This window comes from Typopeltis vanoorti, chromosome 13, assembly GCF_054136105.1.
Source record: "Typopeltis vanoorti isolate ZY-2024b chromosome 13, IOZ_Tvanoo_1.0, whole genome shotgun sequence".
NCBI classification, from domain to species: domain Eukaryota; kingdom Metazoa; phylum Arthropoda; class Arachnida; order Uropygi; family Thelyphonidae; genus Typopeltis; species Typopeltis vanoorti.
Genome location: NC_143561.1, coordinates 7,002,556 through 7,017,600, shown reverse-complemented (window position 1 = coordinate 7,017,600; position 15,045 = coordinate 7,002,556). Strand labels below are relative to the sequence as shown.

The window sequence follows — 15,045 nt, the reverse complement described above, 5'->3', positions numbered from 1 at the left end:
CACGATGAGTCTTTTGACTCCATGGAGGCCTGGATAATAATAATATTTCCCTGAATTTCAACTCGGCATCATTAGAGCACAATACACTTGTACACGCAACAGTGAGTGAGCGAAACAATGCAATTGGAATGGACAAAAGATCTAAACTCCTATTTTTTGGCACCTGCAAACAAAAAAAAAAAAAAGAAAGAAAGAAAAATAAAACAGCTATGAGGGAATTTCTCTTAGGATAACAGTCTCCCAATTAGGTTGAAAGAATTCTTCAACACCATTGCTGACTCAAAAAATAATCTTTCAGATCTGTAAAGACGCCTAAATAGCACATTCGTTTTCCTAAATCTGATCTTGTGCGAAGGAGTGTCCAAAGCATGGTCTGCCAATCATGACTTGCCGTAATAATAGTAGCGAATGTATTTTTCATATTCTTCCAGGTGGATGCTAACTGATCCTCCTGTTTGCCCATAATAGGCCACGTCACAGGGAACTTCATACACTCCTGGGTGTGCTAAAGGGCGAAGTTTATCCTTAGGCAAGCGGATCAGAGTTGCTAGTTTGACATGAGGTTTGAAACTGGTGCGAAGGCCACTTTGGTTATCTTTTCTGATGTACCTCTGACAGAGAGAATAGAAATGGGTGTGTTCTTGTGTATTAGGGGAGGGCAGAGTAATGGTCCTATATAGTATTTTATCTATTTTGTAGGGAGATATTTGAGCTGTGTGGTCAGAGATGTATCATTAGAACAAATGGCTCTGTGTGTAAGTGTTTTTGAAATGCCATACTGTTGGACTGGATGATGATGTGATTCTTTATGTACATATTTTCCTGTGTGTAGGCTTTCTGTAAATGGCAAAAGACAGTGATCCATCTGAAAGGCAGGTGTCTAATGTGTCAAGAAATAGTAAACAGCTATTCGATTCTTTTTCTACAGTGAAGTGGATTTTGGGGTGTTGGCTGTTTAGGTAGGTGACAAACACATCCAAAGTGTCTTGTCCATGGGGCCAGATGGCAAACACATCATGTACATAGCATAACACCACACTTGTGGCTTGTATGTAGCTGTGGTAAGTACTTTGTTTTCAAAGTGTTCCATGTAAAAATTTGCTAACGGGGGGGGAACCATAAGTGTATCATTAATCTGTTTGTAGAATTTTCCTCCCCATGTAAAGTAACTTGCATTCATAGTAAATTTAAATAATTCAAAAATATCAGGGGGAAATTTAGACTTGATTAAATCAAGAGTGTCTAGTACATTGGTAAATAAAGAGGTGACATCAAAACTAACCAATATGTCCGAATTTTTTAGGATAAGATTTTTAACCAGTGTTTTGAAATGGACTAAATTTTTTACAAAAGTAGAGGAGTTGTCAGTAAGGGGGGGGGGCAAGTGACTTGGCTAAATGCCGGGCCAGTTTATATGTGGCACTATCTATGCTATCAACTATGGGGCGTAGGGGGATATTAGTTTTGTGGATTTTTGGTAATCCATAAATATGGGGTAGTTTAACATGAATTGGTTTTATTTCCTGATGATTTTTTTTGCCACGACGTCACTTTTTTCAGTAATTTTCAGACTTTTTTCCTTTGAGACATCATGGGGTCGCGATGTATAATTTGATATGTGAAACTGTCACAAAAGAAATCTTGCATTTTTCTATTATACTCTTCTTGATTCATGATAACTGTTGCATTTCCTTTATCAGCTTTTGTAATAATAATATTTTTATCCTTATATAACTTTTTAGGGCAGTTATTTGATTACGTGGCATATTGCTTTTTGGAGGCTTAGCCTTGTTTAGAATACTTGCTAAATCTAGTCGCCCGTTATCGGCCATTGCCGGCAGAAGATCGTGGATACCCCGTTCTACTTTCATCATAATTTCTAATTTAGGAATTTGTTTGGGTGTGACAGCAAAGTTATGCCCTAGACTGAGAGCATTTTTGGCTTCTTCAGTGAGTGTTTCCTAATATAGGTTTATGATCACGTGGTCTCGTCGAAGTTGCGGACGGGACTTCGTATGTTGGCGCTGTTGTAAGAGTTCATATTTCTTCAAGTGTCTGCTTTTTACTTCTGTAAATTCTTTTTTTGCTGCAACTTTGGAGATGTGATGTATGACAGTCCACATTTCAGGATTTAACACATTGACTAGTTCTTGTTGACAACATTTGTTCTTCATCTTGGTTTTTTGCAGAAAGAACTTCTGTCAATCAAATGGTTATAATATTGAATATATTCAGCAAATTTAATCTCTTGCCACTTCTGCAATTTTTCAATTTTACACTATGTCCTATGAACGATAACATTTAAGCACACTATTTGTTATTAATGTCCATTTCATTCTCCTCTATTTCCACAGCCACACATTCGACATTAATAACACCATTTTCCATCTTACTGTCGGTATTTGCTGCTTTCTCATCACCTAACAGACACTCACTTTTGAAATGCTTAATACATTCTCTCTCTCTCAAGTTTCAATTTCCTTCCACATATTCTTTAATTTTCTCGACAAATACATTTCTCACACACACAAACTGCACTGAATAAAATCCTGCAAATTCAAATCGGCGGACAACATGGTCATTGCTGCCATTGTTCTTCGCACTGGTGCCATGCCAACAATATCACAATAAAAATGTTATAAATACATGAAATACTCTAAAAACACGAAAATCTACACTAATACACTAATTTTCTAGTGAAAAAACACAAAACAGATAAAAATCTCCAATTTTACAGGAGCGCTAAATTACACGACCACTCACAATATAATCTCCACATTAAAACACAAATAAATCATTAGAACAGATATAATAAAAATATATTAAATGGGACCATAGTAGTGTGATATGCATCAGCTATCTCTTTTAGAGAGTCTATAGATGATTGTTGAAGAAGTTAAATTCTGATGTCCAAAGATCTAATGAGTGATTTCCAGACATCATTCAAGATAAGGTGTTCCTGAATGAATGAATGTATACTACTATGATGAACAAGGCCAGACTTTTTTTTTTATCTTTTGCAATCAACACTGCTAACATGTTCTTTTTTGGACAATTCAAAACTTCGTGTCTGACACCTATATAAGCTGGACCACAATAACATGGGATCCTATGAACACCTAGATCAAGGGTGGGGAACCCTTGGTACGCATGCTAAACGTGGCACATCAACGACTTTTTTCTGTCATGTAACCTAGGGCTCACTTAAAAAATAAATAAATATATATATATATATATCCAACATCTTAAACTAAAGGAACTTCAAGAAGTGATGCAAACAGTAACCATGGTTGTGAATTACATTTCTGCACATGCTTTGAATAAAAGACAATTTCAGACTCTATTGAATGAGGTGGATTCGATGTACAAAGGACTAATAATGTACAACAATGTTCACTGGCTTAGTCGAGATATTGTTCTGAAATGATCTGTTGAATGCCTGGATGAGATAAATCTCTTTTTGACTAATCAACAAATGTCTTATAAAGAAATGTATGACATCATGTGGGTTTGTAAACTGATATTTTTTTTGCAGATTTTTTGCGAACATTTAAATGACTTGAACCTTAAACTACAGGGCTCTGGTAAGACTCTGGATGTTATGTTTGATGACAAATGCATTTGAAATGAAATTACGAGTTTTTAAGAGAGATATAGACAGTGAGAGATTCAAATATTTTCCAAACCTAAAGAAATACATCAATGATCTCCAAAAGGATGACAAAACAAACTGCTAATGTCTTCAAATGCTATTTTTAAAAATGGCATTGTGTCAAATGTTGAGCAGTTCTCTCTAAGATTTGTTAAGTTCAGAGAATTAAAAGAGACTGCAAAATTCATTAAGTTTCCAGATACTATAAAACTGGATGAATTAAATTAGCAAAAGTTTTTGTGGATAAACATCGATGATTTTGAAATGAAGTTGATTGATTTTCAAAGTAGCTCAATTTGGAAGCAGAAATTTGTTGACCTCAGAGTTGACTTGGAAAATATTGAAAAGGTGTGATTAGAGACAGGAGTAACAGAGAGAACTGCGGAAAATGAGGTACTAAGGACTTGGAATACTATTCCAGAAACTTTTGTATGTTTAAAAACTCTTGCAACAGCATTACTATCATTTTTGCATCTACATATTCTTGTGAATCATTGTTTGCAGTGATAAACTCTCGTAATAGGAGTAGCCTTACAGATGAAACTAGTAATGCATGCATATCTCTAAAGGTTACAAAATATAAACCTGATATAAATTATCTGTCATCAGTGAAGCAACAGCAGAAGTCTCATTGATGCTAAATAAAAAAAGTCCACTATTTTTCTTTCTCTAGTTTTGATTTGATATTTTGGTAAAGATTAACTTCCGTTTAACATATTATATAGGTAAAATAATCTTTTATTTTATCTGTAATTTTTATGTATTATTCATAAGGGATTAAGAATTAATAAAAGAATATCTTTAATTTTATTCTTTTATTTTGCTTTATTCAAGAAAAACAATTACGAGATTGTGCACTGTAACATATTGGAAAAACTTGTCTAATCGATCTTTATATTTATATATATATATATAACGTATTTGCCAGCGTATAAAATGCACAGGCGCATAGGACATATTTTTTAGGAAAAAAACTTTATCACTGAATATTATAATGAATTTACAGTGTTTCAAATATAATGTAATAAGTAGCTCTACTTTCAACAAATACCTAATCTAACTAGGAAAAGGTACCCGCCTTTTAATCGTCAAAACCCAGAAACTCATCTTCAGAGCTAAATGAAGAGACACTTGAAACCTCTCCTAACTAAATCAGAATCTGAGTCCTCGTACAATAAGTTGTCCTCTGTACCATCCGGTGCATTAGTAATTCCACACTTCTTAAATGATTTAACCACTGTCTCAGTTTTCACAGCATCCCATGAAGCTTTGACCCACTCACAAACTTGCAAAATGCTAGGTCTTTTCTCTTTTCCTTCTTCCTGACGTAATCTCAAATTCTGAAGACTGCATCAAGCTGTTCTACTTCTCCTTCATAAACCCCTTAAATGGTTTATTAATACAAACAACTAAAGGTTGAAGCTGACTAGTTAGACCTCCTGGAATTATAGCTAACTGAGTTTTCAATTCCTTGAGTTTATTTGTAACATCGTCTGTTCTGTGAGAACGAAACTGATCCCATACTAGCATGGCAGGCTTCTTCAACAGTCCACCAGGGCGCCTAGACCAAATTTTATCTATCCATAACTTCATTCCTCCTCCATCCATCCATCCTGGCCTTTTGCGTGAACATGTACAAACACTCCTTTAAGCAGTTTTTTTTTGGGAAGCGTCTTCCTTTTAAAAATCAATAGTGGCGGCAATTTTTTCCCCATCAGCACAGAAGGATAAAACAACCCTATAGTGAGTTTTTTCATGCCCTGAAGTTTTAATAGTAACACTTTCAGTGCCCTTGGAATCTGTAGTTTTCTTGAGGGCACATCAAAAGTCATCGGAACCTCGTCCATGTTTCCTATTTGCGCAAGTTAAAAATTTTCTCGTTTCCTTGCGTTAATGACGAATCAATGAAATTCAATCATTTTTCTTCATATTCAGATGGCATCTTTTGTAATATTTTTGTTTTAGCATACATAGCTGGTTTCTCTTCATGAATCTTGAACACCATGATGTTGATCCAGTAAAGTTGGCGATCCCTCTGTTAGTGGCTTTCGCTTGACGAATAATCATTTTTTTATACACTGAAAGTCCTGCTTTTCTGTGGTCTAAAATCCAAGTATTCAGTTCTTCCTCAAGTTCTGGCCATTTTGCAGTTCCACTTAGTATGTTATGTTTACTGTGAGTTGCTTTTTTTAAATCCTCTTCCTGATTCTGCCAAGTTCTTACCATTTTCTCAGTTGGGGATGGTCCGAAATGCCTCTCTGCAGCCCTGTTTCCATGTTTTCATGCATATGCAATCACACGTAGCTTGTATGCAATACTGTAACAATGCCGACGTTTTCAGCCATAATTTGCCAAGAAATTTAGAGAAAATTTAACGGCAGAAATTTATCACCATTCACAACTGCGACAACAATTGGAAAGTTTACACAAACAGGACACAGCTGTGATCATCGATGACAGTGCATGTGCATCCATTGAACTCTACATCAGTGTTTCTCAAAGTATGGTATGCATCGCCCAGGGGTACATGAAAGGTCTTCAGGTCCGTGGCAATTTTCGGCTATGCATCATTAATGCACGGAATAAAATTTAATGGATCTGTGAAGTTCGAGATCGTAAAACATTCCTGTTGTATCACTGAATAAGGTACAGAGACATCTGCAAGCTATGTAATATGTTTCTTAACAAACAGTGCAATTAGAGACAACTGGGATAAAAATGGCACTAACTAATGACTCGCACGTCCCCTCCCACATAAAATGCTGTATAGTAGACTCAAGCAAAACCATATGTTGCACCAGCAGAATATGGTTTTGTTTGAGTGAACGTGTTAAAACTAAGAAATATATAGTGAATGTGTTTCAGATATTATATAAGGAATTCGGATGAAGAGAATTAGCATTTCAACTCAACTGTCAGCTTGTCTTTGTCATTTAGTAGCACGATCTTTTGTTAATACCGCACCAATCATAGAGATGTCTGAAGTTTGAGAAACACTGCTCTACGTAACTGGAATGCTCTCACACAGACTGCAAGGAAGCAATAAAGAAATCGCATAATTTGGAACAGAGAAAATTTCCAGAAATGAAAATAATAAAAAACTGAGTATCGGCATATAAGACGCACCCTGTTTTTCAGACCTTTTTTCAAAGAAAAAAAAGTGCGTCTTATATGCCAGCATATACGGTATATATAAAAATTCAGAATTATTGTTTACGCTTTTGCTGATGTCAAAAACTGCATTTTTAAATTGTGTGGCTGTATGTGGCAGCTAGAATTGCATTTAAAGGCAAATAAAAAATATCCATGCTATCAACATGGTAGGACTTCAGTTTTTTACATTCATTCAATCTTATATGACTTACAATAATCACTCTTACAATATTCTTTGATTTTACAGCTCTAGTGTGATTTTTGATTATTTGAAAAGGTTCTCCCATTACTTAAAAGACACCAAATAATAATATGTTCCCCAAAACTTCGGTTGACATGTGAGAAAATTTTGCATCAAAGATTTGGCGATTTTGGCATGCACACTTAAAAAGATTGCCCACCCCTGACTTAGATGCTTGTAAAACCGAACACTGAAGATCTGAGATGGCTTGAACTGTTTGGATCAGCTTGTATGATACTTGAATGTTATAATCCTTGAGCATGTCAACAATCTTGATGGACAGATTACAAATATCATCAAATTCCAGATATGTACCACCCCGTGGGGAGGGAGGGCAGGATATTATGATAGAAATTTTATGGAATTTACAACCGTGTTAAAAAACTTTTTTATTATCCCTGGAGTATACCAGATTTATTGTACTTGTAACATACCATATATAGGAGAAACAGGACGCACAATTCCTATTAGACAAAAGGAACATAAACGACACATTAAATATAATAATTATGGTGAAGTTAGTAATGATTCAGGGCATGATCCTTTCTGATCATGCCCTGAATACCTTACCCAAATTGACTGGAAAACCACTAGCTGTCTACATCACACTAAAACATGGTATGAACGGAAATTCAAGGAAGCCTGTGAGATTATTATCAACCACCCCAATCTGAACAATAATGATGGTCTAAAAAATCCTAAGCATATGGAAGGTATATATTCAACCCACGGAACCTTACTCACTAAGAACAACTATAAACAGGACTGTGGGAAAAAAAATCCAGTATTGTAAATCAAAAATAAGAATTGTAATACTAAAATAGGGGACACCAATTGTTTCTGAAAGAAAACCATCTGAAAGAATGTTTATTCCTGTAATCATAAAATAGAATTTAGCTTGATGTAATTTATATATATATATATATTTTTTTTTTTTTTTTTTTTCACCAGAGGTCGCGCCAGTAGAATAACATGTGATCAAATCATTGTTTCTCTAGCTTACAGTTAATGATGTAACTCAGCTTGTCCTGTATATTTATGTATGCTCTAGATGACGATCTTGATGTGAAGATCGAAACATCGGGATAATAAAAAAGTTTTTTTTAACACAGTTGTAAATTCCATAAAATTTTTAAAATGAATGCTGATCACCATGTAACCCTAAAAGAAAGGATATTATGATAGCATTACATGAAAAGTTTACATCATTACTAACTTCTTATCAACAAGTTTTGCTCCAACATTTGACAACATTTGTTCTTCATCTTGGTTAATCTGTTATCTGTAAGGAACTCCAATGATATTAGGTTTCAAATATGTGGGATGGAAATCAAATCCCTGTGCTGGAGAGTCCGATTTTGGCAAGGAAGATTAAAAATAAATTAAAAAAAAAAAAAAATCCTCTGCCTTTTATTCCCCAAAGGGAGTAGTGGAGATCCTTTAGGACTAACGTTTTGAAGACTAGTGGGCAGTCAGTGTCCATCCATCCCTCAAGCATTTATTGATCAATAAATCAAAGCTTTTCAGGAGAGACAGAGAGAAAGGTAGACAACTGCTGCCATCTCATGGCCCTAAATCTTAACATAAATATTACTGTCTAATAGTGTGTTTTCTATGATAATTTTTCTTGAGATGCAGTGTTAAAACCAGAATCTCTGGAAGGAAATCCTACTTGCCAGGCATGACTGACCATGTCTTGGATACAACCCAGAGAATCTCATGGGAAAAAACCACCATGCTCCACCACAGCAAATTCAAAAGAGAGAGACTATTCTTAGAATCAGCAGCAGCTCTCAGGAATCAACCAAATCTTAACAAATTGGTTGCATTAAGCTTCCTAAGATTTGGGAAACGCTTATCGCTAGATGTCCCACTTTACATTCCAGGCCACCTACAACTGCCCTTAGAGGGCACTCCACCTAGATAGGACTTTAGTGTCCTCCATGTGGTTGGGCTTAGTATTGTTTGGTATTTGTATTTATGTTACATTAGTTTTTTTTGTAATCCCTGAAGATGTTTCAGTGACTGAGACGAAATATAGGAAGAATTAAATTCTGTTTTAATCCCTTCTGAGTGCTGTATACAATCCATTACGCCTCCAACATGATATCCTCACAGCACTTAAGCCTCTACACACAGTTTCTATAAATGGAAAAAGATTGTGAACCATCAGAAAGGCAAGAGACTAATATGTCAAGAAAAGACAAACAGTTCTTAGATTCTTTTTCTACTGTGAAGTGAATTTTGGGGTGTTGGCTGTTTAGGTAGGTAACAAAAGAATCCAAAGTGTCTTACCCGTGGGACTAAATGGCAAACACATCATCAAAGCATAGACAAACTAAAACTTGTATGTAGCTATGGTATTTTGTTTTCAAAATGGTCCATGTAAAAGTTAGCTAAAAAGATATGGGGGGGGTCATAGCAGTACCATTAATCTGTTTGTAGATTACATTTTGAAAGAAAGGACTGTTTGTAGATTATTCCTTACCATGTAAAGTAACCTGCACACAGTAAATTTGAATAATTCGAAGACAGTGGGGGCAGGGGATTCAAATTTATTAAATCAAGTGTCTATTAGCAGTACATTAGTAAATTTATTTATTTATTCATTCATGTGGGGTTTCTCACATTCCTAGATCACTCCTTAGGACTGGTTGAGCCCTCCTAATGAGGGATTAAGTACTATATCCTATGACTGTAGCTTGTGTGCACAGGGGGCCAGTTTACCTGCTTGCGAGATGGAAAACCCTAGATAAATTTGGGGGGGGGGGACCCTACTGTCCATGCCCAAGACCAGCTAACTTGGCTATGGTTGAGAAGAAAAAAGAAGGAAAAAAAAGCAGCTAACCATCAAGATCAATTCAATCTTCAGCTCCAAACATACCACCTAATTTCTAATCCTCCTCTCTCATGCTTTCTCCTCTATGCTCTTGAACAGTCTTCCCCAAGTGTCAGGATCACTTGTGGGGAAGACTGTGCAAGAAAAACTGTGTGGATAAGTGATCTTCTTGACCAATTGTCCCCACAGTTTTCAACAATCTCCAGTTGTTCAAAAAACACATCAACAGGCTCCTTCTTTCTTTTTCACCACTTCCACACATGATCACCTGCCCTTGTAATTCCACATGTACCCCTTCTTGAAAGAATATTCCTAATTTTTTACAATCTCCCAAGTCAAAACCACATGGTCACTTTCCCCAGAGACAAGGTGGCCACTTCAGTTATGGATAGCTCTTCTGATCCTATGACCAGGTCAAATACTCTTGAACCTAATCCCCTCCATCACATGCTGCATCAAGTAATTATCTCTCAGTAGGTGTATAAATTCCATTTCCTTCCTGTCATATGATCTCTCTTTCTTCCAGTCTGTATCTCCATAGCTGAAGTTCCCAATAATAATTACTCAATCTGCATCCACTCAATCCTGGAATCCCCTGGTCCTTAGCAGCAACCAACTGTATATTTTGTCTTATTGGCCTTGATCTCACACCAGACTGCTTTCACATGAACAGCCACCTGCCTATGTCCTATCCTTTTTGGCTAAAATTCAGCTGTTATCATCAGCAGCACCTCTCTCCCTAACCTAGCTTCCCTGAAAATACTAAACCCTTCACAAAGTCTCACTAATGCCTATAACTTTTGGTGAGGTTGCAGTAACCAATACCAAAAACTTCTCTCTTTTGTTCCTGATACTTCTGGCATTAGTATTATATATAGAAACTGAAGCATCCCTTTAGTTCCTGAATTGACTACCCTATTCAATATTTATGCTTGAGAGACTAGATTCTGCACTTGATTACACTTACTCACCTTATGGGTACCTTCACACATTCACCTGCATCTATCCATAATAATGATGAAGCTCAAATTGAATTTGAGCTTCATCATTATTATTCAACCCTCCATATAGTTGGCAGACTCATCGTGGGAGGTTCATTCAACTGACAACATATTTATCATACTGAATCTTAAATCCTTAACACTCTTTGCATTAACAACATATTCTGGTAATTCAATTCATTGACAATTGTCTATGTAAAAAAATTCACTCCTCACACCCTCTTCACCTCACTCTTACATAATTTTCACGGATGGCCTCTGGTTTTTCCCCTTTCACCTTCTACTCTTTTTATAATTCCCTCAGGATTAATCTGATAAAATCTTATCACCAACTTAAATGTCTCTATTATATCACCTCTTTTCCTCCTATTCACCAAACTCAGCAATCTACATTTCTTCAACCTCTCTCCAGAGCCAGCATTCTAAGCTCCTGTCATCTCTGGACCCTCTCCAATGTTTCCACATCACATTGAAAACCAGGTGACCAAATCTGAGCACAATAGTCCAAGTGTGGTCTGACCAGCACTTTATACAGTAGCACAACCACTTTCTTATCCCTACATGTTAGAGTACTTCTTATCATAGCAGCACTACAATGTGCAGTTTTTGCAACAATTGCAATATGCCCTCAACTTCAACCTACTATCAACTATCACTCCCAATTTTTCATCCATTTCCTGCAGTATGGTACCATCAATATACTACATAATGCTGGGTGAACAAAGCTCTCTCCAGACACCTACCAAAATCATTTAGATACAGTTCGTCAGCTTTATACAATCCTTCACAGGACATAGGTCCACAAACTGCTGCAACTTGTGCAGCACAGCAGGAGACTTACAATTTTTATCTTTTCACTCTTCATTTTTTTTTATCCAGCAATAAATTTCCTGTGTAGTTATGCATTCAAGATCAGGAGAGTCATCCTCATCCCTTTATTTTTTTCTAACATCTGCTGTTTTTCTGCAATTTTCTCCACAAAACCTTCATTTTCATTATAGCACTGAAGACTGTAATCAATGGATGCAAATTCAGTCAGAGACTTGCCAGATACAGCCGATAGTAAAAATGACATCCGATTAGATGTAAATCACAGCAGAAAGCATAAAAAGTGAGCAAAACAGTTTAGAATGGTCTTGTTCCTGATTCAAAGCCAACTATCAACCTTAAACTGTATTGCTTATAAAAGATTAACTTCTTAGCAGTTATGAACTAATCAATTTTTTCTTATTTCCATTTATTCTATGTCCCAACTAATCGATGCATTTTTGTTGGCATTGTACTGAAGTGGTAAACTCTCCATTTTAATCCCTTTAAAGCATTGAAGACTGGCTCATTTTTCCAATAACTTCTATTTATTAGTCCTGACATATGTGAACAGCATAACACTGTTACATGATCCATTGCTTTCTTTGATCCAAACAGTGTAGCATTTTTATAATTCAGGGAACTATCTAGTGTGGCATGATAAATTAGCTCTGTTTCACCAGCATTGCAGATGTTAATCAGCACTAAATATTTTGAAGGAAGATTATGTAATATTTCTAATACTCCATGTGATAGAAGTTACCGACTGGCCAAAATAAACAGCATTATGTTTCAAATAAATGAAGCAAATTCATATTAAATTCGACTTTTGTATTTGATCAACTATACTTGTCCTGATAATATGGCTGCCCTGATTACCTGATGGACAGAATAACCACACTCTATTGTATAGTGAGAATAAGGATGAGAGGGGATATGAAATATATAATCCATAGGCTAGAAAATTTATGAGTATTATATGGGAAACTGTGTTGGAGTAAAACTGGATGTGCAGGCTAAAGACAACCAAAAAGAATTTTATCATTATTCTGCAAGAAAAAGAAAGAATGTGTAAGAATAACTTTACTCAATGCAGAAACAGATGCAACAGTTCAAATAATATGTGCTCATTTCACTAGGGTTTATAAACCTGGTGTATGCAACATAGAACACAGTACCACCACTAGATTAGACAAGGAGCCAGAGGTGTATGAGGTGGTTCTACAGCTGTTGCATAAAATAGTGGTGAAGATTTTAGAGATAAGAACTTAGAGAAATGGGTTGACATACAAGCTATACTTTGAAAAGGGCAATGAGTTTATTAAAAGGAGTTTATATCTGGGCAATTTGCTCATATCTTATAATAATTTTATGGCTGAAATGGATACACTGTGATACTGTTGGGTTCTGCTAAGGTATTCGACAGGATACCACACAAATGGCTGTTGCATAAATTGGAGGTTATGGGATATTTATTGAAATATAAACTATTAACTTGGATAAATAAGTAGCTGATGGATAGGTATCAGAAAGTGGTATATAGAGAGGGGAAGGAGATGCTAATCTGCCAGATTTAAGGTGACCAATCGAATACTCAAGGGATCAGTCCTTGGACACTGTTGGCCAATCCACACATGAATGATACTGGAAAAGACCTGTCAGGAGGTGTTCAACTGTTTGCTGACGATGCAAAGGTAGGCAGGACAATCAGGGATGCTACTAATATACAGCATTTACAGAATGATATGAAAAGCTAAAAGTGGGAGCAAAAGATAATGGCTGTCAATTCAATTCAATGTTTGTAAGTGTAAAGCAATGCACTTTGACATGATGCGGTTTCCAACAGCACATTATACTGGTGAAATTATAACAAAGCTAGGGATTTTGGAGGTGAGGATAAGAGGTTCATAGGTCATATAGGTGTTGGTTTTGAGGGAAATATGCTGTGGAGAGGATACAAAGAAGAGTTACAAAGATGATGGTTGGGATTGTGGAATATAGACTATAAGGATATATTGGAAATATGTGGAATGCAGACAATGGTAAAGAGAAGTGATGTAGTCGAGGCCTATAAACTTCTGAAAGGTTCTTATAGGATATCAGCTGATGAAATTTTTTGTTATATGTAAAGTAGAGAGGACAAGAGGGGATTCATGGAAGTTACAATTAAGAAAGGGCTAAGGGCTAGATTTTTCTCTAACAGAGCAGTGAATGAGCGAGTAAGTAGAATAGTCAGCCTGTTGAGTACATTTAGTGATAATGAATTTAAGAGAAGGTGTGTAAGTGATGTATGGCCTCCCTCAGTGAGTCCTTGAATCTGGAGGTCTCTAATGATGATAATAATACATACATACATACATAAGCATAAATATACATAAACAGGTCTGAGCATAACAGAAAGCAGTTTTGATTCAGCCACTACCCTAGGAAACAGATATAAAGCAAATGGCATCTTCTTACAATCAGCTTCAGTATTAAAATGTCAATTTTTTAGAAAATTAAACTGTATATTCAAGTCCCTAAAATCTGTAAAACCTTCATTATAAGACCATAAACTTGATAGTCAAGATCATTACAAGTACTCTTAGTAAGCATTTAACAGTATAGTTACTGTAACTTTTTACCTTATGCAGGGTCTGTGTATATATGTAAATATGATATGTTTGTGTCTGATGAAATTCTACAACACAAAGCTATATATATTAAATGTTTAACCACAACGTGTGAACAGATATGGAGCGTCTATTATATTTCCTCACTACTCAACATCACATAAAATGCGATAATGCCTGAGTTCCTTCACAGCGTACCACTGTTCGGGACTTAAAAATGCTATCATAAGACTAACTCATATGTCAACACTGGTTTAAATTTTGCATCTGAACCATTAATAGCACTATAATGAAAAGTTTTCAATAATTAAAAAATGCTAAAATGCTCAGCAACAAAAAAATAAATAAATAAATTACTTTTCGCTCGAAAAGTGATAGAGCCAGAACTTCCCTAGTAATATACTTGCAGAAACTCGGAATAAATGGACAGATAAAGTAACAGGATTTCTAATCAATTAATCTTTGTTATGTAGAATTTGGTGGGGGGGGGATTCAAAGCAACATTTTGATGTTTACATTATCTTAAACCATTTAGAAAGTTAGTTATGAAACATTTACTACACCTTGTGGGAGAACCACGGAATACAAATTCTTCACGAATCCATTTATTCACCACAAAACTGTTCTGCTTACGTTTTACCTATAGTATAAAAACAATGTATTTTTTCAATTAAAAAATTATATAAATGTTAAAACCAAACAGACAATTACATTTCACTCAGACAAACGCCATGATTATA

General features: G+C 35.6%; 1 protein-coding gene across 1 annotated transcript in view; it reads right to left on the bottom strand.

Moving 5' to 3' along the window:
- Positions 1-14,784, bottom strand: part of LOC150099913 (ATP-dependent RNA helicase DDX42) — a 218,005-nt gene extending 203,221 nt beyond the window's left edge. The window contains exon 1 of the mRNA XM_090403173.1: positions 14,663-14,784. The gene's annotated coding sequence lies outside the window, so the exon portion shown is untranslated. The remainder of the gene's footprint in view (positions 1-14,662) is intronic.
- Positions 14,785-15,045: the final 261 nt, after the last annotated feature.